Here is a 27,392-nt window from a genome sequence, read left to right as displayed (position 1 = left end):
CCTACTTTGCGCAGGTCTACCAGAGCTAGGTATCCTGTGGATCGGCTGAAATATGATGGATTTACAGCCATTCACTATGCCTATATGGTCAAAGTGATACAGGAACTAGAACCCACTTCTTTTGAGCAAGCCATGGGAAAAGAAAAATGGGAGAAAGCCATGGATGAAGAAATGGATGCCTTGGAAGCAAATGCTACATGGGAATTGGTACCTTTGCCTAAAGGTAAGAATGCAATTGGCTGTAAGTGGGTTTATAAGGTGAAGCACAATGCAGATGGTTCTGTGAACAGATACAAGGCAAGATTAGTAGTCAAGGGGTATGCACAAACATATGGCATTGACTATGAAGAAACATTCAGTACGGTTGCAAGGATGGAAACCGTAAGAGTAGTCATTGCTATGGCTGCATCAAAGGGATGGTCTTTACATCAGATGGATGTAAAGAATGCCTTCTTGCATGGTGATTTGCAAGAAGAGGTCTATATGGAGCAGCCACTAGGTTATGTGCATGCTGTTCATCCTGAGTTTGTTTGCAGGTTGAAGAAAGCCTTGTATGGCTTGAAGTAAGCACCTAGAGCATGGTCTGACAAGATAGGACAGTATCTTGTCACTATTGGCTTTCAAATTTCCAAGGCAGATTTCTCACTTTATGTGAGAAAAACAGAGAAATGTATTATGCTACTTGTCATTTATGTTGATGATTTGATTATGATAGGTGACAGTGATGAAGATATCCTTCATGTGAAAATGCTATTGAAGCAGAAGTTTGAGATAAAGGATTTGGGAGAGCTGCGTTATTTCTTGGGCATTGAGGTGATTAGATCACCAAGTGGGATACAACTCTTGCAAAGGCAGTATGGATTGGACATGCTGTCCAAATATGGGATGACAGGCTATAAGCCTATTTCAGTTCCTTTGGAGCAGAATGTGAAGCTAAGCGCAGATGCAGGTGAGCTTCTGGAAGACCCTACTATGTACAGACGCATAGTAGGAAGCTTGATTTATATGACTATTACCAGGCCAGATTTGAGCTATGATGTTGGATTGGTAAGTCAGTTTATGCAGGCTCCAAGGAAACCGCATTTGGATGCGGCTAGATGCATACTTAGGTATGTGAAGTCCACATTGTAGTATGGACTATTTTATGAGACTGGGGTTCAGATACAATTGCATGGATACACTGATGTTGATTGGGCTGGTAGCATTTCTGATAGACGATCTACCAATGGATATGTGTTCTCTTTTGAAAGTGCTGCAATCACTTGGAGCAGCAAGAAACAGCCTACAGTTGCCTTATCCAGCACAGAGGCTGAGTACAGGGGCGCAGCAATGGCTGCATGTGAGGTAGCTTGGTTGCATAAGCTACTTTATGATATGCATCAGCCTACAGATGGGCCAGTCGTCATTTATTGTGACAACATGAGTAGTATACACTTGGCAAATAACCCAGTCTATCATGCTAGAACAAAGCACATTGAGGTGCATTATCACTATGTGCGGGAGAGGGTTTTACTAGGTCTTATTGATCTAGTTTATGTCAGCACAGAGGATCAGGTAGCTGACATATTCATGAAGGCATTGGGCGCAGAGAAGCTGCGCAAGTTCAGAGACCTGCTTGGTGTGCAGGAATTGGGATTGAGCTCGAGGGGGAGTGTTGAGATATCGAGCTCCACTTGTGATATGCCAGGGTGACCGTTGTGCATTTATGTCACCGACTTGTTAGTTTGCAAATGCGGTTGGTACACCGCCCATGAATAATAGCTACATGACAGCTATCCTTATCTACTCTTGTTCGTGGCTTAGTTAGTATTCCACCTTAGTTAGTTGAGTTTCGTTTGAGACCCATATATAGGGTTCTTCTATTTCTTTGTACTAGAGTTCTTTTTGGCTTACACAACTAAGAAGAGGAAAACTGTTTTCAGCCTCCACCTTTGTGTATATTCCCCCATTATGCAAGCAAGAAAGCTACAAGTGAGACTCCTTCCTTCTCTCCCACAATCTTGACACTTTCTTCCTCCAAACCTTGCTCCTCTCGTTGATGCTTTTGTGCTCTAGTAACCACACCAATCATGGGGTCAACCTTAAAGACCACCCTATAGGGTATGAATTTAGACCTAACTCCATTCACTTGCCTTGTTGTTTCTACTTCAACTAAATCTATGGATGAGGTTGAGGGTTCATTAGAAATTTGCTTACCCCTGTCATTAGTTTTGTTACCTTTTCATTTAGGGCAATTCTCTTCATGATGCCCTTTGCCACTACATCTCCTGCATAGAGGAGTACAGTCTTGATTTTTACGCGCATTTGCACATTATGTAGCTATATGACCTTCCTGTTGGCATGGATAACAAATTACCGGTCCCCTAGGCCTTTGTTGTCCATTTTGCCCCATTGGATTATGGAAAGTACCATTATTTCTCCTAAAATGAGAATTTTTTCATTTGTTTCCATCACTATTGTAATTATTTTGAGGTAATGGGGGTCTATCTTGGGTGGGCAATCCCCTCAACCTAAAAGGTTGATTAGGTGGTCCAACACATAAGTCGTACTATTACGATCCATATAATTGTAACTCGTTTGCATTGAACGAGCTTGTTGTTACTCTTGACCTATCATATGCCAACAATTTGTCTCTAAATGCCCTATCTTAAGGCAAAAAGTATAGAAGGATGGATGGTCAGGCATTAGTCTTGAAGGCGTCAAACACTCTGTAGCCACATGGCCATACCCATGACACTTACCACACCAGATATTGGATCTAGGTGGATTTGGAGTTGAGCTACTCGGGGATTGTTGTGCACTAGAAGACTGTGTGGTTATCGAATAAATTTCTTTCAAGGGTGTTTGCACTGCACTCATAATTTCCTCTTTCAACTTTCCTAATGATTTTGCAATAATATCAGCTAGCCTCGAGGCCCTCTACCTATTACTGGTCTTCATCTTCTCGTCCAGAAACAACGATTCCGTGGAAATAACCAACTCTTCTAATGACCTTATCAAAAAATTCTCACATTCCATTGCTTATACAAAGTGCACAATTATGGCAATGAGATTAGATCCCTTGATCTCCACTTTTCATTTGCATATTCTCCATCTAAGACAATATTAGTCTTAAAGAACTTGAACTTGCCAAGACCTTGTGGTTTGTTTGATATGAATTGGCCTTCATAAGAGTTTCCATCTCTGAGTACCCATTTCCCATGATCAAAATTTCCAAGAGCCCAAGTTCCACAATACTGGCTCATACTTTCTTTGAAATGATACGTACCCACACCATGTCTTTTATTATCAAACCAATCACCTTGATACATATCACCATTCGCATATGTATAAATCCCATAGCCCTTTTTTTACCAGCTTTCCAAGATCCATCATATGAGCCATTTTTGGGATATTTTTGTACTCCAAGACCTTCCTTAAGATTGCTACTATATTGTCCATCATGAACTGCCCCATTTGCAAACTTATAGACACCATACCCTTGCTTCTTTCCCGTGTCATATGTACCTTCGAATGTGTCTCCATTTTTGTAGTTAGCAACTCCATGCTCATGTGGTATGTGATCAACGAGCTCACCACTCCAAATCTATTATAACAATCATGCATTGGCTTTAGCAAAATAATCGAGATAGATCATTGCTTGAAAGCATTTCCTCTAAAGAAGATTGTCTTTAAAAAAACATGACATGTTCGCCTTCTTCCTCTTGACATCATGCAATGGCCTCATTCTTTGTTAACCCCAAGTCGAGATGGCGGAAAAATGAAGGAAAAAGCAGAAAAAACATGGAAAAAGAGCAAAGACACGCAGGCGATCTCCAAAACTAAGGCAGGACAAAAAACACAATTTTAAATGAAAGGCGCCTCAAAAAACTTGAAAAAATCTTGTAAAAGAGAACCAGACTCCCTCCTATGCCAATTGTAAAATACTAGACGGGTGTAGGCTAGAGGCATAAGGCTAGAAGAGGGAAATGGAAAAAGGACCTTGCCACAATGGCTGGTCATGTAAAAAAGGAATGGGTGCCCATGGGATTTTAGGGTTTGTATATATAAAGTTCAAAAAGTGAATGAGAGCTCATTCTTTGGTGTGTGGCTAACAAGAACTCTCTTCTTCTTCTCTTCTCCTCATCTTCTTGCTTACGTGTGCTCTTGAGAGAGGGAGTGTGAGAGTGTGAGAGAGTGAGTGTGTGGGAGTGAGGGATCAAGAGGGTGAAGCTCTTCACCATCTCCTCTTCTCTTCTCTTTTCTCACGTGCGCGGCTATGGAGGATGGAGCTTGGAGATGGAGGAGGCTTGAGGATGCTTGAGCTCGCATCTAGGATCGTGGAGCTACCGGAGTGTGTGCAAGAGGAGGCAACTCGTATGGCATCAAGGTAAGCTCATTACACTCATAGGATCGGCGGTGTGTTGGCTAGGTGAGAGATAGCCATTAGAGCTCGCTTGAAACACTTGAAGCAATAAGCGGTCCGTGGGTCTTGGCGGTTGAGTGTGAGATCCCACTACATTTTGGTTCCGTTGTTGCTGGGACAAATGGATTCAAGCTTGAGCACTTGCGTGCCTCATATCGAGAATCGAAGTAAGGGATTCATCCTCGAAACGAAGCTTGAGATAGTAGGAAGTTTGGGTGTTTTTTATCTTCAAAACAAGTAAGTATTTTGGGATATTTTGTTTGTTTGATGATTGGAAAACTTGGAGAAATTATTTGAGTCTTTTGCTTTCGATTTTTGTTGCATTTAGCATGGGTTAGGATTAGGAAATCACACCTAGAGAAGGGTAGGGTTTACTGTTGCAAAACAGGGCAAAAATCGTGCAAAAAATGGTAAAAAGCTTGCTTGTGATGCTTAAGATTGGCAAGTGAGTGATTGGGGGCATCAACACTATACTCGGAAAGGGGTATAAGAGCCAAGAGGCCAAGGTAGAGCTCATTTGTGATCAATTAAGTGAGAGAGAGAGAGAGAGAGAGAGAGACATCGCACATTCGATCCGATCGCACCATCGACGAGCCTACCGCTCTATTTAGATATACGAATCCCTTTCCCTATTCCCCTAGATAGGATATGGAGGTTTATGCTTGCTATGATTGATTGAATTGCAAGAATCGAGCGAAATTGAACTCTCGCTGTCAACGTCGCGCCGCGATTGGCCCGTCCGAGCAGACTCTTTTGGGCCGAGTCCCAGAATCGGCCCTTGGCCCTTTCTCAGTCGGCCCACTTGGCCGAGACCTATTCGGCTCGTCCGAGTCAACCATTCGGACCAACGACTAATTCGGCCCTCGGCCCGTCGGAGCCATAGGATTCGGCCCTCGGCCATGTGTCATGTTCAGCCCTCGACCCAAGTGCCTCGGCCCGTCCGAGAGACCTCATCCGAGTTGATCATTCGGCTTGTCCAAGTGACGAATTCGGCCCTCGGCCCATATACCTCGGCCCGTCCGAGTGACCCACTCGGACCCTACAATTCGGACTAGTTGCACCGAGTGAAAATTTTTATCAAATTCTCATAAATTTGACATGACCCAGCTAGAGCTCAGCAGTGCAAACTGTCGAAAGCCCGCTCAGAACTTGATTTTGGCTCACGGAATAGACGAAATCGTAGGGAGCGGCCGCTTAGCAACTTGAAGTAGGCAGCAGCGAGACCCAGAGACCTAGACGCAAAGCGTTGAGCAGTTAAAACCAAATTGGCCAAAAACTAATGAGGCAACATATTAGAAAAACCCTGAACCCTGTCAAGGCAGCCATGAAATTGACCAACAAGCCTATCAGGACCGAAACAAAGAAAGAGTGCATAAGATGCTTTGAGATTATTTGTTGCACTCACCTTGAATTTCTACACTTGAATGTGCTTAAGGAAATTGAAAGCCTGATTGAGCACAAGTGCATGAGAAGCGACACGCACAGTAAGTGACCATAAATTGAGGATTGTATTCAATAACTGAAGGAACTCACTCAAATAAACCACTCAAGGAACCCACCAGTAGGAGAGGACCCAAGACGTAGACAAACCATCAACGCGCAAAGTAGGACCAAGTAGGTGGCATCAACGACATGGATTTGACAAATCTATTCAACCTGATTGATAGCTTGGCAGAGCACGACATCATGACTATGGCAAAAGAAGGCTCAAACCATAGGTCTAATGAGGAACTCGACTTGAAAGTCTTCCCGCAGGCTATTCAGCAGAGCTGGTCAGCAGCTACGATGCACACGTGCGGTACGAGCATTGCGGCAGGACGACTGATGCTATCATCGCAGACCTAGAGGAAGAGAGGAAACTAGCCCATAAGGCTTTGCAAAGCATAGTCGAATACAATAGGGACCAGTAGGCTAGGAGCCAAAGGCAAAGCACGGAGTTGCATGAGGTACAGCAAGTGCTGAACTTAGTAGGTAGAAATCGAACAGATCACGAGAGAGCCCTAGAAGGAGACTTGACATTGAGCGAGCTTCTCATGAAGCGGCTGCTAGATAACACGGCAGTAGAGCAAAGTGCTGCGGCACTGGCGACATCGCTACTCGCAGGATTAGGAGCCAACCAAGGCTCAAAGAGCCAGTCTAAAATCCCTATTGTTGCCAAGCAACTCAACAAATACCAACCCCACGACAATCCATACAGCTTTGTAGAGCAGTTCAAGCAAGTCTGTGAAGCCGACGGCCTCAACGACCTGACTCAACGCTCTCAAGCGTTCGGGCTCTGCTTAGGTGACAAGGGAAGGACTTGGTATACAAGCCTAGATGCCATAGAACGAGCCAATTTCAGTGGCCTCAAGGATCTCTTCATTAAGAGATTTGCCGAGCCTGGATACTCCGACAATCTGCTAGTACGCTTGATGAACATCAAGCAGAAAGAGAAGGAGGACATTCGCGACTACGTAACTCACGTGAGGAGTCTCTTCAAGAGAATCCCTATGGGCGAGCGGCCGACTGAAAGAGCAGTTTTGACTGTATTCATCAACGAAATTCGAGATGAGGAGTTATATAAGGCCTTGGTGGGCAATTCCAGCTTACGACGAGACGTGCTAGCTAGAGTGTTTGAGGAAGCCATCAGAGTCGATGATCAGCTGAAGGAGCGGAGCTCCAGGAGCTCGAACCTAGAAGAGGCCAACTCGCGAAGCTCACAGAGAGCGTCAGCCTCTAGTGAGCGATCAGTCCCATCATCCCAAGATAAGGGGAAGGCCACCGAGACGAATCAAGACTTGGCTGATGTAAAGATAGAGTTAGCCAGGTTGCAAGACATGTTGAGACGACCAACGTGCCCACACGTCCAATGCATGTACTGTGGCAATAACCACTTGCCAGCCGAGTGTCAAGACCCTAGGTCAAGACCTTGTGCTAACTGCGGTAGGTTTGGTCATGATGTCGTGCATTGTAGATTACCAAGAAGACTTCCATACTCGCAACCCTACGGCCAGCCTTACCTAGCGAACAGGCCGCAGCCATTCTTCGGAAGGGGAGCCCCGTTGGCCCTCCTTGCACCTAACAACATTAGGCCAGCTATTCCTAGGATGGACATAAACCCTACTGGCATACCCAAACCACCTGGTCCTTATGTGACCCATCCACCGAGCGATGCTCCGGTCCACTATGTGGAAGAACCAAATGAGGAAGAAACTTATATATGCCCTTATGTCTTGCATGACGATGAGGGCAACGTTGTCCTCATGGATTATCGCCCCATGCTGGTGATGGCGTTAGGAAGAGGACGAGGTAGAGGCCTAGGAGGGAAAATATAGGATCCAATCACCTGTTGGACTTGTGGTCACCCAGGTTATGTCTCATCACGCTGCCCTGAAAGGGAGCAGCAAAACAGAGACAAGGCTGACCAAAGGTGTGCTGAGTGCGAAATCACTCATCTCTTCGTCGATTGCCCAAAGCGAAGGCCGTCTTCTAGCTCAGCCAACGTACCATCCATCCCATTGGGGCTGTTTGGTGTCGAGAATCTCAATGGGGAGGCGACATCTATCCCATTATGGGTCATGACCCGTGCCCAGACAAAGCAGGCCGGCATATTGCTGCTAGGACCTAGCAACCTTGACACAGCTTCAATGAGGAAGAAAAGTCACATGCGGAAGAAAAAGAGGTCAGAAGCTAAAATCACACTAAAAATGGAGAGCGCTACAACTCTGCCTACTGGAAAGAAGGTCTCTGGTGGCGTAGAGGCAGAGACTTCAGCCCCTAAGACGGCCAAAAAGGAAAGTGCTAAGATAGGGAAATACCCGCATCTGAAGCGAAGTTAGAGGCCATAGCAAAAGTGAAGGAATGGGTGAAGGAGGCTCAAGAGCATCTAAAAGACGTTGAGCCCATCATAGAGGATGAAATCGATGACCTCTCTAGCATAAGCACACCAACCTCACCTCCTCAACCAAGGTCGGGAGAAGGAACTGCACCACAAGCAGTGCCGCTAGAGCCAAGCCTTGATGCTACAGGGCCGAAGATCAGTCACGGCCATTGGTCAGGACGATCTAGGTTAGGAGAAAGACGAGCACCCAATGATCTCCTGACAACATTGGTGACTACCCCTGTAACACTTAGCCTGGGAGATCTGCTTAGGCAACATCCCACCCTATGGCAAGATCTTAAGCAGTGGGTTGAAGGGTCAAGAGAGCAGGTCACGGCAAACCCTCATGACCATGATGCAGAGATGCAAATACCAAGTTTGACGTTGCACTCTATGCCTAAATCCTTACACGTCAATGTCTTCTGGTAAGATTCTGAGATGCTTGCGGTCTTACCGGTTCTAGCCCTAGGCAATACAACGAGAAAGGGAATCGTAGACATGGGAGCTGGGGTTAGTGTGCTTAGCCACGCGGTGCTTCAGACTTGGGAAAACCGGCATGTCGAAACTGCTAAGTTTAATGTCACATTAGCAAAGGGTATGAGAGTCAAGCCATTCGGGGTGCTTAAGAACTGGCCAGTGAAGATCGCAGGTGTCCATTTCTCTGTGGACTTTATAGTCATGAAAGGAGTGGACTACGATATCCTATTAGGCCGACCCTGGATGCACAACGCTAGAGTCATCAAATATTGGGGTAACGGCTTGATCTTCCTTGGCAATAGAATGGATGCTATGAGAATAGAGATGGACACTTGGAAGACCTCACCAGTTGACTTAGATGCCATCTCTGATGTGCTCAAGGGTAACGCCTAGGTCAAGAAGTCCTATGGACCCTTGACCTGTCAAGATTGTGGGAGAGAATGAAGGAGTCTCACTTGTAGCTTTCTTGCTTGCACAATGGGGGAATACACACAAGGGTGGAGGCTGAAAACAGTTTTCCTCTTCTTAGTTGTGTAAGCCAAAAGAACTCACATACAAAGAAATAGAAGAACCCTATATATGGGTCTCAAACCAAACTCAACTAACTAAGGTGGCATACTAACTGAGCCACGAACTAGAGTAGATAAGGATAGCTGTCATGTAGCTATTATTCATGGGCGGTGTACCAACCGCACCTGCAACTGACACGTCGGTGACATAAATGCACAACAGTCACCCTGGCATATCACGAGTGGAGCTCGATATCTCAACATGACCCCTCGAGCTCAATCCCAATTCCTGCACACCAAGCAGGTCTCTAAACTTGCGTAGCTTCTCTGCGCCCAATGCCTTCGTGAATATATCAGCTACCTGATCCTCTGTGCTGACATAAACTAGATCAATAAGACCTAGTAAAACCCTCTCCCGCACATAGTGATATTGCACCTCAATGTGCTTTGTTCTAGCATGATAGACTGGGTTATTTGCCAAGTGTATATACTACTCATGTTGTCACAATAAATGACAACTGGCCCATCTGTAGGCTGATGCATATCATAAAGTAGCTTATGCAACCAAGCTACCTCACATGCAGCCATTGCTACGCCCCTGTACTCAGCCTCTGTGCTCGACAAGGCAACTGTAGGCTGTTTCTTGCTGCTCCAAGTGACTGCAGCACTCCCAAAAGAGAACACATATCCACTGGTAGATCGTCTATTAGAAATACTACCAGCCCAATCAGCATCAGTGTATCCATGCAACTGTATCTGAACCCTAGTCTTATAAAGTAGTCCATACTGCAATGTGGACTTCACATACCTGAGTATGTGTCTAGCCACATCCAAATGCGGTTTCCTTGGAGCCTACATAAACTGACTTACCAATCCAACAGCATAGCTCAAATCTGGCCTGGTAATAGTCATATAAATCAAGCTTCCTACTATGTGTCTGTACATAGTAGGGTCTTCTAGAAGCTCACCTGCATCTGCGCTCAGCTTCACATTCTGCTCCAAAGGAACTGAAATATGCTTACAGCCTGTCATCCCATATTTGGATAGCATGTCCAATCCATACTGCCTCTGCAAGACCTGTATCCCACTTGGTGATCTAATCACCTCAATGCCCAAGAAATAACGCACCTCTCCCAAATCCTTCATCTCAAACTTCTGCTTCAATAGCATTTTCACATGAAGGATATCTTCATCACTGTCACCTGTCATAATCAAATCATCAACATAAATGACAAGTAGCATAATACCTTTCTCTGTTTTTCTCACATAAAGTGAGAAGTCTGCCTTGGAAATCTAAAAGCCAATAGTGACAAGATATTGTCCTATCTTGTCAGACCATGCTCTAGGTGCTTGCTTCAAGCCATACAATGCTTTCTTCAACCTGCAAACAAACTTAGGATGAACAGCATGCACATAACCTGGTGGCTGCTCCATATAGACCTCTTCTTGCAAATCACCATGCAAGAAGGCATTCTTTACATCCATCTGATGTAAAGACCATTCCTTTGATGCAGCCATATCAATGACTGCTCTTACGGTTGCCATCCTTGCAACCTCACTGAATGTTTCTTCATAGTCAATGCCATATGTTTGTGCATACCCCTTGACTACTAATCTTGCCTTGTATCTGTTCACAGAACCATCTGCATTGTGCTTCACCTTATAAACCCACTTACAGCCAATTATATTCTTACCTTTAGGCAAAGGTACCAATTCCCATGTAACATTTGCTTCCAAGGCATCCATTTCTTCATCCATGGCTTTCTCCCATTTTTCTTTTCCCATGGCTTGCTCAAAAGAAGTGGGTTCTGGTTCCTGTATCACTTTGACCATATAGGCATAGTGAATGGCTGTAAATCCATCATATTTCAGCCTATCCATAGGATACCTAGCTCTGGTAGACCTGCGCAAAGTAGGTTCACTCCCAGATGCTCTCAAAACATCCCTGGTCTTCCTTACTCCAGGTGTAACAATAGAAGGAATACCCAACTCATCATCAATGCTCTGTTCTGAGCCACTAGATTCACCATGCACATAAGAGTGACCTGCATTCACATCAAACATGGGCTGATCTACCTTCTCTTTTCCTTTTCGTGATACCTTCATACCACTATCTACATTGCTTTGAGAAGATTCTCCTGATCTCAATCTGCCTGTCCATGGCGAAGAATGTGAACCACTGCTAGAGGACGCTCCAGGTCCACTAATATTTTGTGACTGCTGCTGTGAATTCTGTGCAACATTACCACTTTGTGCATCTACATCATCAATCACATTTACTGGTTTATACCAGCTACTCATCTCATCAAAAACAACATCTTTGCTCACTGTAAACTTACGAGTAGAAGGGTTATAGCATCTATACCCTTTCTGCTGTAGAGAGTAACCAATAAAGATGCACTTCTCAGCTTTTGGATCCAACTTGGATCTCAACTCATCTGGCACATGAACATAGGCAATGCAACCAAAAATTTTCAAATGAGAAATATCTGGTTTCATACCAGTATACCTCTCCTCTGGAGTCATCCCATGTATTGCTGCAGTGGGAGTCTTGTTCATTATGTAGACTGTTGTAGCAACTGCCTCAGCCCAGTAAAAATCTGGCAAGTCTTTTTCGTTGAGCATGGCACGAGATACCTCTCCAATATGCCTGTTTTTCCTGTCTGCAATTCCATTTTGCTATGGGGTATGACTACATGAATATTGCTGCTTTATGCCATGCTCTTGCAGGAACCTTGCAAACTCATTTGAGAGGTACTCTCCCCCTCCATCTGACCTTAGGCATTTTATTTGCAGGCCTGTTTCTTTTTCAACCATAGCTTTAAGAGTTTTGAAATGCCCAAAAACTTCACTTTTCTTTTTCATAAAATACACCCAAACTTTTCTGCTATAGTCATCAATAAAAGTGACAAAATAATGACAGCCTCCAAGAGATGCAGCTTTAGTAGTCCACACATCAGAGTGGATAAATTCCAATGGCTTCTTACTCTCTTAAACATGTCTAGGAAATGGTTTCCTTGCCTGTTTTCCAAACTGACAGGCTTCACATACCTTATGTATTTCTGCAACCTTGAATTTAGGCAATCTTTAAACAATATTTTGGGCCTGCATTGATTTAAGTCACTGTACATTAACATGACCAATGAGTTTTTGCCAGATATCAATGTCTGCAACTACATCGGTCCCATGTGCAAACATTGCTGCACTCAATCCAGACATATCTGCATCCAACGTAAACATTCTGCCCTTCTTCTTTCCTTTTGCTATCAAGCGACCTTTATTTTTCATATCCTCAACAAAGCATCCATGAGAATTAAATCTGACCTGCAAGCCCTGCTCAACCATTTGACCAACAGAAACCAAATTCTTGGTTATATTCGGGACATGAAATACATCGGACAGGTATTTCTTTTTCCCATCCTGCATAGACAAAGGAATTTTTCCAATCTGCACAATAGGATGTGCAGTATCATCACCAGTCTCCACAAATCCTGGTTTTTCCATTTTCCTTGCATCCTCCATCCATTCTGCATGACCTATCATGTGGTTTGATGCACCTGAGTCAACATACCACACATCATTGCTTTCTTCTACACTTGTCACAGAATTGTTCATGTGCTGCACCATAAACAAATGCTCATTTCTGTCATCACCCTGTCTACTAGAAGATGCATAATTCCCTTGTTGCAATTTTCCATTCATGATGTCATTCTGGTTTTTATAGCAGTCCTTAGCCATATGACCCATTTTACCATAGTAGTAGCATTCAACATTGCTGTTTGCATTTTGGCCTCTTTGCCATCCACCACGACCTCTTTGGCTCCCCCTGCCTCTAGAGTTACTACGTCCTCCTCCATAGGACTGGTTTTCTTGAGTTTGCTGCATATTCTGATTTCTACCACGGCCTCCAGATCGGCCTCCTCTACCTCTGCCTCTACCTCTTCCAGCATTTGAGTAGAAGACAACTTCTTTTGAAGTTCCTCCTGAAGAAGATGCACCACCATTTCTCTGCTCCTTAGAAATTAGAAGAGCAATCAACTCCTCAAGATCAGGAAATCTTTCACGGACGGAAATGGATGTTCGGAACTGTGCATAATCCTTTCCTAGACCATTCAAGGTCACTGAAACTAAATCATCATCTTCCACTGGCGACCCAATGGAAGCAAGTGCATCTGCGATCTTCTTCACCTTCATGTGGTAGTCATTGATGCCCATATTTTCTCTTTGCACATTATGCAACTCTTGCTTGAGCTGCATTTTCTTGGCTTGCGTATTTGTGCTATACATTTTTGACAAAGTATCCCATGCCTCCTTTGGCGTACTTGCATCCTGAATATGCACAATCATAGAGTCTGAAATGCTGATAGACAGCCAATACATAACTTTCCTGGCTCTCTCATGCCATGCTTTAAATGCCTGCATTTGCTGTTGATTGGGAACATCAAGAAGAACTGGTTCTTCTTCATTTCCTGCAACAAATTCCCAATATCCTTTTCCCATAAGGAAATTCGTCATTCTAAACTTCCATGCTTGGAAGTTGTTCTTGTCAAGCTTTTCAGTGACAATCTATGAGAGAGAATCAGACGCCATTACAGAATACTCCAAAAAATTCTGTCACTGCAAAGAACACAGCTTCAGCCTCACAAAGGCAAATCTGCAAAACTAACAAAAGTGGTATTTGACCACACAGTCACTTCCTAGTGACGATTTTGCATCAACAGGCAACAAGGATGATTCTATAACTCCTAATGTCTCTGCGCACAGGCATACGATGCAATTTCTACAGTAACTTTTCACCAACCTGTAGAACAGTGGTTGCACAGCATAAAATCGGGCATTTTCCTGAGTGCGTGCAGAAAACTTCCGCCTCCAAAACAGGCCCCGAAATGGCCTCAAATCAAAAAAACAGGGTCGCCACGGGCTAAAGCCCACTCCCGCAGCATATACTGTCCTCTTGCTTCACCGCGAAGGGTGTCTCAACCTGAGACAATGCACTCTTGCAATTTCCGGCTGTGCTACCTGTAGAGATCTGCTCCCAAAATAGAAAGAATGAAAGCAACACTACTCCTCTTACCAAAACACCGCGAGCTTGGCTTGCTTTCTTGAGCTCCTTACCACGAACAAGGCTCTGATACCATGTCAAGATTGTGGGAGAGAATGAAGGAGTCTCACTTGTAGCTTTCTTGGTTGCACAATGGGGGAATACACACAAGGGTGGAGGCTGAAAACAGTTTTCCTCTTCTTAGTTGTGTAAGCCAAAAGAACTCACATACAAAGAAATAGAAGAACCCTATATATGGGTCTCAAACCAAACTCAACTAACTAAGGTGGCATACTAACTGAGCCACAAACTAGAGTAGATAAGGATAGCTGTCATGTAGCTATTATTCATGGGCGGTGTACCAACCGCACCTGCAATTGACACGTCGGTGACATAAATGCACAACGGTCACCCTGGCATATCACGAGTGGAGCTCGATATCTCAACATGACCAAGTATATCCCATGACCAAAGGACGAGCGGGATTGGATGCACGTCCTTGCTACAATCGACCTGTCGTTCTCTGAACACGAGGCGTATGAGCAAGCCATCAAAACAATTGGGAAGTCTAACGACACACCCTCTGCACCAGTCTGCATGATGGCAGGAACCCTTCGTGGGAAACCTAAGCCTGTCAACTTCCAAGTCCCGACCAACAAAAGGGAACTCCAAGAGATACTAGAATACTTAATGTACAAGCTAACTGGCAATCCAGCTGCAAGCTTCAAACCACTCCAGGATCTCTTAGATGAATCCAACTGGCAATGGACTAGAGTGCATGACTTAAACCTCATGTATAACTAGGCCCTAGTTCCTGACCAACGACAAGAGATATACCAAGTCCTAGGAGATGACAAGCAGTCTAAAAAAGAGAAATCTAACGACGAATATGAAGACTGCCAATCCTTCAGTGACAAAAGTGAGGGTGAGGTAGACACTGTGGAATATGACACTGAAGGGCAAGAAATAGAGCAAATACGAGCAGACTCCAAGCCGCAGAAATAGAGTATCTTCAGGATAGAGCGAGGAGTCATGCACATGGAATGTGATCGTGCTTGGTTGGAACACGTAGGGGCCATAGATCTTGAGCAAGCAAGTCTAGCCCAACCAGGAACGACATCAGTGCTTAGGACAGAGTCGCCGTCCGAACTGCGCCCACCAGGGGAGACCACCTCTTCTAGCGACGATGAGGAGTTCGACTCTGAGTCGAAGATTAGTTCGGATAGTGATCCAGAAATCCCTAGGGTGCCCACGGCCATACGCACCAAGGCGGACCTACCCGTCCACCTAAGGCGCAAACGATTAAGGCAGAAAAAGGCAAAACAACCCAGGACACACAAACGGAAGAACAGCAAAAACCGCAGGACCTCCCTAAACAATTTACGAAATTCAAAAAAGGGGATAGTGTAGTAATTCTATTAGGTGCCAAGCGTCAAGGGAAAATGAGCGAACCGATCGAGGGACCAGCCAAGGTCAAGGAGATGAACCTAGCCCAAGAAGGGGAAACACCCTGACCAGTCTTCATTACCGATAACTTGACTGAGGAAGAAGAAACGAGTCTTGTCGCTCTCTTGCGAGATTACATAGACATGCTCGTCTGGTCCTTAGAAGAGCTTAAGGGGGTAGATCCGAGTGTCGTGACTCACAACATACCCATGATGCCAAATGCAACGCCGGTCAAGCAGCAACCTTACCCTATGAATCCAAAACACGCTCATGCTGTCAAAGAGGAGATTGATAAGTTGATGAGAGCGGGATTCATTTACGAAATTGAACACACAGACTGGGTATCGCCCATAGTCATCGTGATGAAGAAGAATGGAAAAATCCGAGTGTGCATCAATTACAAGAAGGTGAACACTGCTACTAAGAGGAACAACTATCCATTGCCATACACCGAGCATATTCTTAAGAGAGTGGCACGCAAGGAAGCCTACAGTTTTTTGGATGGCTTCTCAAGGTACAATCAGGTGCAAGTGCATCCTGCGGATAGGCACAAGATTGCCTTCGCCACTAAGTGGGGCATCTTTGCTTACATAGTCATGCCCTTCGCGTTAACTAGTGCCCCTGCCACCTTCCAACACCTCATGTGCACCATCTTTAAAGACATGCTTTGCAAGGAGTTGGAAGTCTTTGTCGATGACCTCTGTGTCCACTCGACCTGGATCAAACACTTAGAAAAATTCCGTGTAGTCTTTAAGTGGTGTCGCTTATATCGTCTCTCCTTGAACCCCTTAAAGTGCCAGTTTTGGGTAAAGCATGGATGCATCTTAGGGCACGTGGTGTCGAAGAACGCCATTGCCACTGACTTTTTGAAAGTCAAAGTTATTGTTGACCTTCCACCCCCAATCAACTACAAGGGAGTTTAATGCTTCCTAGGCCATACGGGGTACTATCGGTGGTTTGTACTGAACTATGCATTGATCACCAGACCTTTGTACAAGCTGCTGATCGTCTTCAAATGGACCGAGGCATGCCAACAAGCATATGAAGAGTTGAAAAAGGATCTAACCATAGCACCAATTCTACAAGCCCCAGATTGGACCGTTACTTTCCAGGTACATATCGATGCCTCTAAGTTTGACGTGGGGGCAGTGTTGTGCCAACCTGGCGAACACAACTTAGACTATCTAGTGAGCTTTGTTAGCAAACAACTCACTAGGAAAGAAATGAACTACTCGACGACAGAAAGAGAAGGATTAGCCATGATGTTTGCTGTGAAGAAATTCCGGCACTATCTATTGGCCACACCTTTTACCTTTTTTGTGGACTATCAAGCCCTGCTCTATCTAGTAAACAAACCTTGCGCTACAGCATGCATAGCTCAATGGCTCCTTCTGCTCTTGGAATTCGACTTCTCCGTGGTTGTACGAAAAGGAAAACAGCACTACATGGCTGACCATATGTCACACATTCCCATGGGAGAAGCTGCTGGACAAGGCATTGTTGACTAATTACTCGACGCCCATCTATTTAACTTGTCCAGTGAGAGAGATTTATTCAAGGCTGATTTAACGCCTTATTGGGCAGATGACATAAGTCCAAGTGCTTGAACACGGATTATCTAATCGACCGATAGAAAAGGCCTGTGACTTAGGCAATTAATCCTTAAGATCCAGCCCTATCAGCTGATCGCGGGCCAACTCTATAGGCTGGGGCAAGACAGATTGCTGCGTAGATGCGTATGTGAGCATGAGATACACGATGTGCTCTCAGATGCACACAACGGCATTGCTGGAGGGCACTTTAGCGGAGATACGACAGCATGAAAAGTGTTGCAATCTCAACTGTGGTGGCCCACACTGTTTCGCGATGCAGCGCGATTCGTCACGCATTGCGACGAGTGCCAACGAACAAAGATCTCAATTCGCAAGGATCAGATGGAATTGACCCTAGTTATTGCACGACAACCCTTCAAAAAATGGGGAATTGACTTCATAGGACCCATCAGTCTTGCGGCACAGTATTCACAGGCCAAGTACATCATTGTGGCCATGGACTACCTCATGAAATGGGCAGAGGCAAGAACGACATGAAAAAATGACGCTAGGACGACTGCCAAGTTCTTATGGGAGCAGGTGATCTCGCAATTCGACTGCCCCATCGAGCTGGTCAGTGACCAAGGCATGCACTTCATCAACAAAGTGATAGCGCATCTCCTATCCACCTTTCTCATCATCCATCGCAAATCCTCGCCATACTACCCTTAGGCAAACAGTCAAGCAGAATCCACGAATAAGATTCTTATCAATGTCCTGACCAAGGTGGTCTCGGCCTCACGCAGCGACTGGGACAACAATGGTAGCTTTGTGGGCTTACCGCACAGCTTATAAAACTATTGTCGGTCAAACCCCCTTCAGGCTGACCTATGGAACTAAAGCGGTTCTACCATTAGAATTCTTTGTTCCTAGCCTAAGAATAGCACTTTGAGAATGATGGGAAGGGAAGGAGGCATGGACGCAATGCCTGGTCGACTCGAGCGCCTCTCAGAGACTCGCCTTCTAGCCACCCATGCGCTTATATGTGAGAAGTCCCGACGCAAGAGTTGGTTTGGCAAGCATGTCAAGCAGTGCGATTTTGAACAGGGTGACTTGGTGCTCCTCTACTCAGTTAAGGGGCATAAGCAAAAAATAAAATTTAGAGGTCTTGGACCTTTCAAAGTTCGTGTGATCAGCCACACAGGCAATGTCGAGCTCGAGACCTTAGACGATGAGGGCATAGGCTTCTTCAATGGCAGTCGTGTCAAGAAGTACTACCCTCCCACCCATCCTTTACACGAGCCTCCGATGTTAGAACCGCCTGTCAAGATACAAGTGGCCACAATCATGAGATTGATGATGAGAATGAGGAAGCTGTAGAGCCCGCATACCTCCATATCATGGTCACTGCAAAACAAACATGAGCTTTCATCACTTTGATCGATGAGGGAGCAGACTTCAATGTCTTAACTCATGATCATTGGACTCAACTTGGCAGACCACCACTTCAACCCACTAATGCGAAATTAAGCCCATATGGGGCCCATCCCTATGCACTTCTCGGCAAGTGCAGAGCCGACGTTTGTATCGAGTTGAGACTCTTCCAATGATTTTTTACGTGTTGCCAAATGCTAAAAACATAGGCAAGGAGTCGCTGCTGGGGCGAACTTTCAAAAAGCAGTCTCACTGCAATGTTGATTATGAGTCGCAGCGCATCCACCTCGCAATAGACAACGTTCTCATTGTCACAGCTTTCAGCAAGGGCTGCGCGATCTCATCACTATCCACAATGCCACTGGTAGAAATATCCATAACCAAGTCCAAGGAGGGGGTAGTGTGTGACCACTACCTCCCAGATTTCATGAATCACAGCCCACAACAGCAAAACCTGAGGCCCAACAGCCTAGATTTTAATGGCAGCCTAAGCAGCCGCAATCGCCACCTAGGAATCGACACTCCTATCCTCAGAGAACCAAAAACTTTAAACCTGGGAGACCAAGATGCAGTCATAGCAAGCGCTGCATGATCAAGCAAAGATGGGTCCCTAAAACCCTCTTGCATGCGCAAGACTATTACGTGGGCAACACCTGGCTATGGATCCCTAAGGCCTACATGGCCAAAGGCACTACTCATATTCCGCCCTCAAGCTTGATCAACCCAAGTCCCATAAACCCTCCAAACCATACGCCGCAGTGCTCTCCAAAACCACAGCCATCCGGCTCATCCATGTCTAAACCCAAGAAAGTCACACAAGCCTATCGGCCCAAACAACAGACTTCGTCACATGAGTCATCACCCGACTGAGTCAACCCGAATCCCCAAATCCACCCTGAATGCAGCAGTCCATCCGTCGTGGCTACTCCTAATCCACCCATAATCCAAGCAGCCCCACCGCAAACTCAAGAACACTCCCAACCGCAACTCTTCGTTGTCACAGGATCTAGTTCTAGCAAACCTCGACCACCCGTCGGCCTTAAGCCCTCCTATGAATGCAAATCCTTTTTAGCGCCAGCCGCTGACCTCGCTGAGGACACCGAGGATGACGTGGTGGAATGCATCAAATGACTAGACACCACCTTCACATCGCTAGCACTAAGCTACGACCGCTTGGACTTAGGACTATTGGAGAAACCCTTTGCAACTGAAGTTCAAACAATGCCATGCTCCTGGGAGACCTTTGAATTCACATTCGCAAAAGCCTCTAACTTCGCTTCTGCTGAATTGCTCAACAGCGAGATCTCCAAGGAGCAAGCCATCAAATAGCACCTCATCACGTCATACGATTAGCGAACCACTTCTGCTATCACTGATCAAGAAATCACAGTGTTATCAAAGCTCGTTGATACTGACTCCCCGTTCTTGAGACATTGGTACACTCTTAGGCTGCAATGGAAAGTTGAAGGATACTGCATAATGACCAATGCTGAGCAGCGCCGCGCTATCAAAATAGCGGAATACGACCCCATATATGTTGTGCCAACCTCGTATAGAGTGTTAACCACTCTTTGGGGCCGACCCATGGAAGAACACATCAAAGGACACCCCTAGCTCGACTGCTTGTTGACTGAGGAAGAGTTACACATTGCTAGCTGTGTCAACTCTGGTGACTTCCTAACAGATGTCCTCACATACATCACGCAAGTGGGGATTCAACCCTCTGATCTGGACCGCGAAGCTCACTTAGAATACAACCCCCAATTCTATGATTGGCTCCTTCACAAGTAACTCCTATGCCAACATGCCAAACGCCCTTGCCCTTCTGACCCTAAATCCTAGGAAGGATTCTTCTCAAGCTGGAAGGGGAGGGGGTGAGGTGAATCAAATCAGGCCAATCAAATCAAAATTAGTGAAACACATAAACATATATTATGAAAAACGGATAGGGTAGGAAAAAGGGCATGGAAACTTTGAAGTAAAGGGCAAAAAGTCAAAGGCTAAAAAGGAAAATCTACAATGGTTCTTGATGAATTCATTCAAAAATCATAAAGTTTTTCTTTTTCAGCAATCAGCAAATTACTATGTGGAAAGCACTAATGAAAATTACAGTTTATGACAGGAATGAAAAATGTCGCAACAAGACCGTGCCCACCGGCTTCCATTCACGGAAGAGGAAAGAGCGTAGTACAGCATCACCCTGGAGAGCTACACCTACAACCAACTAAAATTTTGAACTATTCATAACATAGAAGGATTAGTGGCCAAGAAAGAGGTGGCTAGGAGGGTCGTTGAAAACTACAACTTCACCAAGTACCTGGAAAGATTCGCACAAGAATTCGACTACACAAGCTGCGTGGAATTTCTCAGGTCTTACGACCCCGACAACGAATGCGGTACCATCACAATAGGAAGGGGACAAAATTCCAAGCAAGTGTTGGTTTGCTTAACCTCTGCCTTGGTGGAAAAGGCGCTAGGACTAGAACTGAAAACAGAAAAGAAGCAGAAGAGAGATGTGTACGCCATGTTGGGGATGAGAAAGGAGGATGTGCTAACAAACGATGGCATCAACATCCAAGATATCCCTGATGCAGAAACCAGATTGCAGGCAAAACTGATACACGCACTCTTTTCCAGCCAGCTCTACAACGCATTGATGCACCGAATCAGTGTGCTGGTACAGGAGAATGTGGTGGCTCATACCCTACATGAAGTTGATTGGAACGGCTATGTGTGCAAAACCATCGACCAGGTGGCTAAAGCGCTAGCTTTAGGAAGCATGCCCACAGGAGGAGAGTCTCCAGCATCTAAGGCCACAAAAAGAAAGAAGGCCCCGTTCATCACCTATGGAAGCATCTTAACAGCGCTCATCCAGGAGGCCATGAAAGAGATGCATGATGCAGAAGATGGGGAAGGAAAAACGCCTGACAGGTCACCCCCTCACATCAGTACCAGGAGAGGTCCAACGATAGGACTGAGACCGAAGAAGAAGGGGAAGAACAGAAAAGCAAGAGGACGACCAAGAAACCAAAGAAGAAAACAGCCCCAAGGAAGAAAAAGCATGACGAAGGCCGCAAGAAGGAGAAAGAGCACTTGGAAAGGGCCAAAAAAGAATCCCTCAAGAAGGCCAAGGAGAGGAGAAGAAGAAGAAACAGGAAGAAGAAAAGGAAAATGATGAACTACAGAAGGCAAAGAAGGCGTCAAAACAGGAGGCTGAAGAGAGGAAAAAGAAGGAAAAGAAAGAAAAAGACACAAAGGAGGAAGAATGCCAAAAAACAGAAGCGGAAAGGCCAAGAAAAGCCGCAGAGGAGGACGAGGAGCTAAGAAGAAAGGAGGAGGAAGACCTGGCTAAGGCTACATACCTGGTGCGCAGATCGGACGCAGAATGCTTACGTGGTGAATCCCGGAAGGTCCCCAAGAACAACGAACTCTACCTTTTTGCACAAAAAACAATGTAAAAGCATGCACGACAAGAGGCAAGAGACCAATTGGGTTCAATCTCCCCCATGCCTTGTGTGAGCGCTTCACAAAGCATGTATTTTATGTATATTTCCATCTTCATGCTCAATAATAGCCCAATTTATAAAAATATGACAAGCTTTTAGCTTTTGAGTTTGCTTTCTACAAAAATAGGAAAATAAAGCTAATGGACGGTGCCCATAGAGTCTGGCACGCCCAATCTCAATGTCCAAAATAGAAATAACATATCCGTGCGCATAGGCGCATACAAAATAATAATCAATAATCGATGTCTCTATAGACATAACAAAATATAGGCGTGGCGCTTATCAAAATATAATCCAAAGGTCAAATACTCGCTAGACTCCAATGCTTTCCTCCACCACTGCTGCTATCTCTACACATCAACTGAAGCATTCACAATCGTTAGTAAAATAATACAATTAAACCGACAAAAGTGAATACCTAGCAGTCTTCAGCTACATAAATAAATCAACTGGTTAGAAATAAATCCTAACCTTAATTTATTACGAGTGCACACTCTAAACTCATAAACGTTTATTAATTTAATATGCATTTTGCGGAATCACCCGCTATGGAATCACCCATGTACACACTAAATTAATGAAACGCCCGAAAAGGACAGGCGTCCCCATCAACTTCTCGCACAAAGAATCCTCTTTGCGTATAAGCCCCAGTCACCTAAGTTTACGGAATCCACCGTAAAACCTCACAGAATCCACCATGGCACGGAATCTACCGTGGAATATGCCTCCTGGCATCATACCCAAGATTGAACCCAATTGGTCTCTTGCCTCTTGTCGTGCATGCTTTTACATTGTTTTTTGTGCAAAAAGGTAGAGTTCATTGTTCTTGGGGACCTTCCGGGATTCACCACGTGAGCATTCTGCGTCCGATCTGCGCACCAACACCGGTCTATCGAACAACAAAGCAAGGCAGATGAATTGGGGAATCTAAGCCCACAAAGAGAAGGAGAGCCGGGTTCTAGCACACAGGCACCAGAAATCGTGCCGCTCGTTGTCATTGAGGGCAAGGGCAAAGGCCCAATTCACCCGATTCCTCCCCTCATGGTGCCTCCCACCGAACCAACCACCATCACCCCCAGCATCCCGACCAGTGCTGATGTTTCAAATTTCGTGGCATGGATGTAGTACTTCATCAACAAGGAAATGGGCCAGGGACAAAGCACCAAAACTACGGCCACAGGGCAAAAGAGGCCAGCCACTGATCTAGAATCAAGGCAAGACCCCAAATGGAAGAAGGTGGAAGCTTGGACATCACCAACCCACACAACAATGATGCCATCAGCTAACTACGACGAGTACGTCACCGAGCTACTCTCCCAATTGGAGAAAGATAAGAAGGAACGAAAGATAGTTGTGGCTGAGTTGGCGGCTGAAAAGGAGTCGGTAGCTGCCTTCCAACTCGACAAAACTAGAATGATAGCCATGCAGCAAAGGGAGATATCAGATCTCAAGCAAGAAGTGAAGGCTAGGGACGATAGGGAAGAGCACTGGAGGCAGCTACTAGACAATGAAACACAGGAACTTGTGAAAATGCAGAGAGAACACAAGCTCCTGATCATGCAATATGAGGAGCTCATTGCAAAAATTGCCAGAGTCGAAGCACTTATGGCTGAGCTCAATGTCAGGGATGAGGAAAGAAAATAGAACATGGAGCAGTAGCAGAACGAGATCGAGTCCCTGACCGATTAGTTGAACTCCAAAAAAGAAGAACAGGAAAAACTGGTCAAAGAATGGAAAGACCAAGAACAAAGGCTCACAACCCTGGTCCTAAGGCAAGGAGAGAGCCTAGAAGAGATGAACAAGAGGGCAGAGGAGTGGGCTACGTAGAATGAAAGAAGGGTGAAGACACTGGCAAGGTGCCTTTCTCTGGTGGAAAAGGAGAAGATCTTCGCAGAGAGCAAGGCAGAAGTGCCTAGGTGGCCTTCGATGCCCAACAGAAGGCCTTCCTTAACGCAATCATGGACACCACCCGCCCAGAGGATGGAGAATCATTGGAGGTGGCACAAAAGAAGCTTAACATTGCACACAGAGCCCTGCATGTAGGACTGCAAATGCCACCCCAACCTATGAAGGTTAGACTGAGCCTGGAAGAGCAAAGGAAATACCTACTGCTGGCCGGCCTAACCCCCGAGGAAGTGGATGCCATAGGATTTGAAGAGAGAGCACCACAGGGAGACCGGCAGGGGGAGGAAGCAGAACTTGAATTTGACATGGGCAGATTCAGAGAGGATGTGATCCCACAACCCCCCTCGCCACAGTCTCAAGAGCAACAACAAGAGGACCCATCTGTAGAGAGACAAGCCGCACTTAAAGAGAGATGCAGGAAGCTAGCCGAAGAAGCCAGGAAGCAGTTAAGGGCCAAGCTAGTAGTGCAGCCATCCACACCCCTCCCACCTTGCCCTGATGACATCCCAGCTAGATTCTACGCAGAGCTAGTGGTTTGGGAGGGACTAGAAAAAGAAAAGGATCCATTCACCTTTAGCTTTCTCCTGCCCAACAGCCTGCAGAGGGTCTTTCCGCTAAAGGTGATGGAGGAGGTGATTGCAATTTGTGGTCGACTGGGGCAAAAGTGGCTAGAAGAGAGACAGAAGACCCCCACCTCTTGGGGAACTGAAGAGGCCGACTACTTGCAAAACAAAGTTTTTGAAGTTCCACACACGGTACCGAGCTATAAAAGCCAACCCCTGTGGAGGAGGCGCGTATGCGACATTAGTATGCTCGCATGGATGGCATTTTGTAACACGCTGCCCTTTGAGAGAAACAACCCCACATACATGGCATACCCTCGAAGGGTAGGCATGGATTTTGATGCCACCCTCCACGGGCGTTACGACTTTCCCATTATCTATAACTCCAATGTAGTATCCTTTGAACATGCCCTCCTCTTTAACCTGGAAAGCCTAGATGACTCTATGACGCGCTTCCTCGCAGATTTTTCCTCATGTCCCGACCCGGATTTTGTAACTACCTTAGATTACTTAATCTATTACTTAAGCAGGACCTGACTCCACAAGAGAGCAGCCTGCCTCCCCTCTTCTTTGACCCTAATGCCATTAATAGCTGCACCATGGCTCGTCTTATGATGAGGGCTAGCCTCCTCCCCTCCTTTTTCCTAGCCCTCCTAGAAGACATGAATGACAGCCAGTTTACTAGGTGCAATCACCCTTTCCTCACCACCACCTCTCTCCACGTCCGCATGAATCTGAAAGGATACATGCAAAGCTACCAATTTTTGAGCAAATCCATCTGACCCCTTTTCCCTCCTCATTCAGATGAAGAGAATTAGGCCCTAGCTGTCATTCCACTACTGTAACTTTTTTTTTTAAGAAAAAAGAAAAAAAAGAGAATATGAAAGGAGAAGCACGAAAAACTCTCTCCACGGACTAGAAAACATAGCCCACCTATAGAAGCACTTACCACCACATAAAGCATGATCACTGCACCTAGGGGTTCTCAAGTTAGGCGTGCCCGATAGCTTCAGTTGGCCGGCTCCACTCCCAACCCCTTAGCCCTTTTGCTCCCCCACTTCACACTTAGGGCACATCAGCGGCAGGACATACCTAGGGAGGTAACACTCACCTATGCTTAGACCTGTCACCCTAAGCCACTTGCACTGCACCTCTCTTGGCCAAAATGGGATCCTCAAGTGTGGGACATCACCCAAGCTTGCCTGCGGTTAGACCCAACTCCCCATTCCACTAGCACGAGCACAATGCACTAACACAATGAGGTAGGTACTCCCCTTAGAAATAGCACCGCACCTTATCCTTTCAGGCATCACAAAAAGCAATGAACCACCAACTTCGGAGGCCCCCGTCAACCACACAATACCCATTTGTCTTCTCTGACAAAAATCATTTCACAGCTTCCACAAGCACCTGAGTCTCCTAGTGGCCCTCACCTTTACACTACTTGGACAATTGCCTGCCAACCTACAACAACACAGAAGTGCCATGGGACTGGCACCCGTCTAGGAGGGGGTAATGTTAATCCCAAGTCGAGATGGCGGAAAAAGGAAGGAAAAAGCAAAAAAAACATGGAAAAATAGCAAAGACAAGCAGGCGATCTCCAAAACTAAGCCGGGGCAAAAAACACAATTTTAAATGAAAGGCGCCTCAAAAGACTTGGAAAAATCTTGTAAAAGAGCTCCAAGCTCCCTCCTATGCCAATTGTAAAATACTAGATAGGTGTAGGCTAGAGGCATAAGGCTAGAAGAGGGAAATGGAAAAAGGACCTTGCCACAATGGCCGGTCATGTAAAAAAGGGATGGGTGCCCATGGGATTTTAGGGTTTGTATATATAAAGTTCAAAAAGTGAATGAGAGCTCATTCTTTGGTGTGTGGCTAACAAGATCTCTCTTCTTCTTCTCTTCTCCTCATCTTCTTGCTTACGTGTGCTCTTAAGAGAGGGAGTGTGAGAGTGTGAGGAAGGGAGTGTGTGGGAGTGAGGGATCAAGAGGGTGAAGCTCTTCACCATCTCCTCTTCTCTTCTTCTCTTCTCTTCTCTTTTCTCGCGTGCGCGGCTATGGGGGATGGAGCTTGGAGATGGAGGAGGCTTGATGATGCTTGAGCTTGTATCTAGGATTGTGGAGCTACTGGAGTGTGTGCAAGAGGAGGCAACTCGTATCGGCATCAAGGTAAGATCACTACACTCATAGGATCGGCGGCGTGTCGGCTAGGTGAGAGATAGCCATTAGAGCTCGCTTGAAATGCTTGAAGCAATAAGCGGTCCATGGGTCTTGGCAGTTGAGTGTGAGCTCCCACTACATTCTTTTTCTAATTTTCAAATTTTTATCCAATTCATTTCCTTTCCCCCTTTCTTTTTATCAAGCTCCAAAATATTTGCACTAAATAGTTTTCATCAATTTTGTTTCTGGTTGACTAAAAAATCTAGAGAAATTGATTCTCATTCAGCAATCCAAATTCCTTTTCTTCTAACTCTTTTCCTTGGCAACTATACCAAATAAGTAATGCTTGGAAAAATCCAACATACGGACTCAGCACTGCTTTTGCATCTGGTCCATCTTTAATACCATAAGATGACCAATCAATCATGTCCAGAACTCTCTTTGCACCATCTGAATCCATTTTTCTTTAATACATCTCAGTCAAACAAGGATAATTCTCACCATTGAAATCAACTGCATGGTTTCTTGCATCCAAATCGTTGCTCTTGTAGTTCAG

At 45.5% G+C, this 27,392-nt stretch overlaps 1 pseudogene; it reads right to left on the bottom strand.

Annotated features, from left to right (window-relative positions):
• Positions 1–3,038: 3,038 nt before the first annotated feature.
• Positions 3,039–27,296, bottom strand: LOC148034365 (uncharacterized; annotated as a pseudogene).
• Positions 27,297–27,392: the final 96 nt, after the last annotated feature.

Source organism: Lygodium microphyllum, chromosome 6, assembly GCF_053477565.2.
Source record: "Lygodium microphyllum isolate KBCC chromosome 6, Lygodium_microphyllum_v1.1.10, whole genome shotgun sequence".
Taxonomy (NCBI): domain Eukaryota; kingdom Viridiplantae; phylum Streptophyta; class Polypodiopsida; order Schizaeales; family Lygodiaceae; genus Lygodium; species Lygodium microphyllum.
The sequence above is the reverse complement of the archived record's forward strand: the minus strand, read 5'-3'. Positions and strand labels throughout refer to the sequence as shown.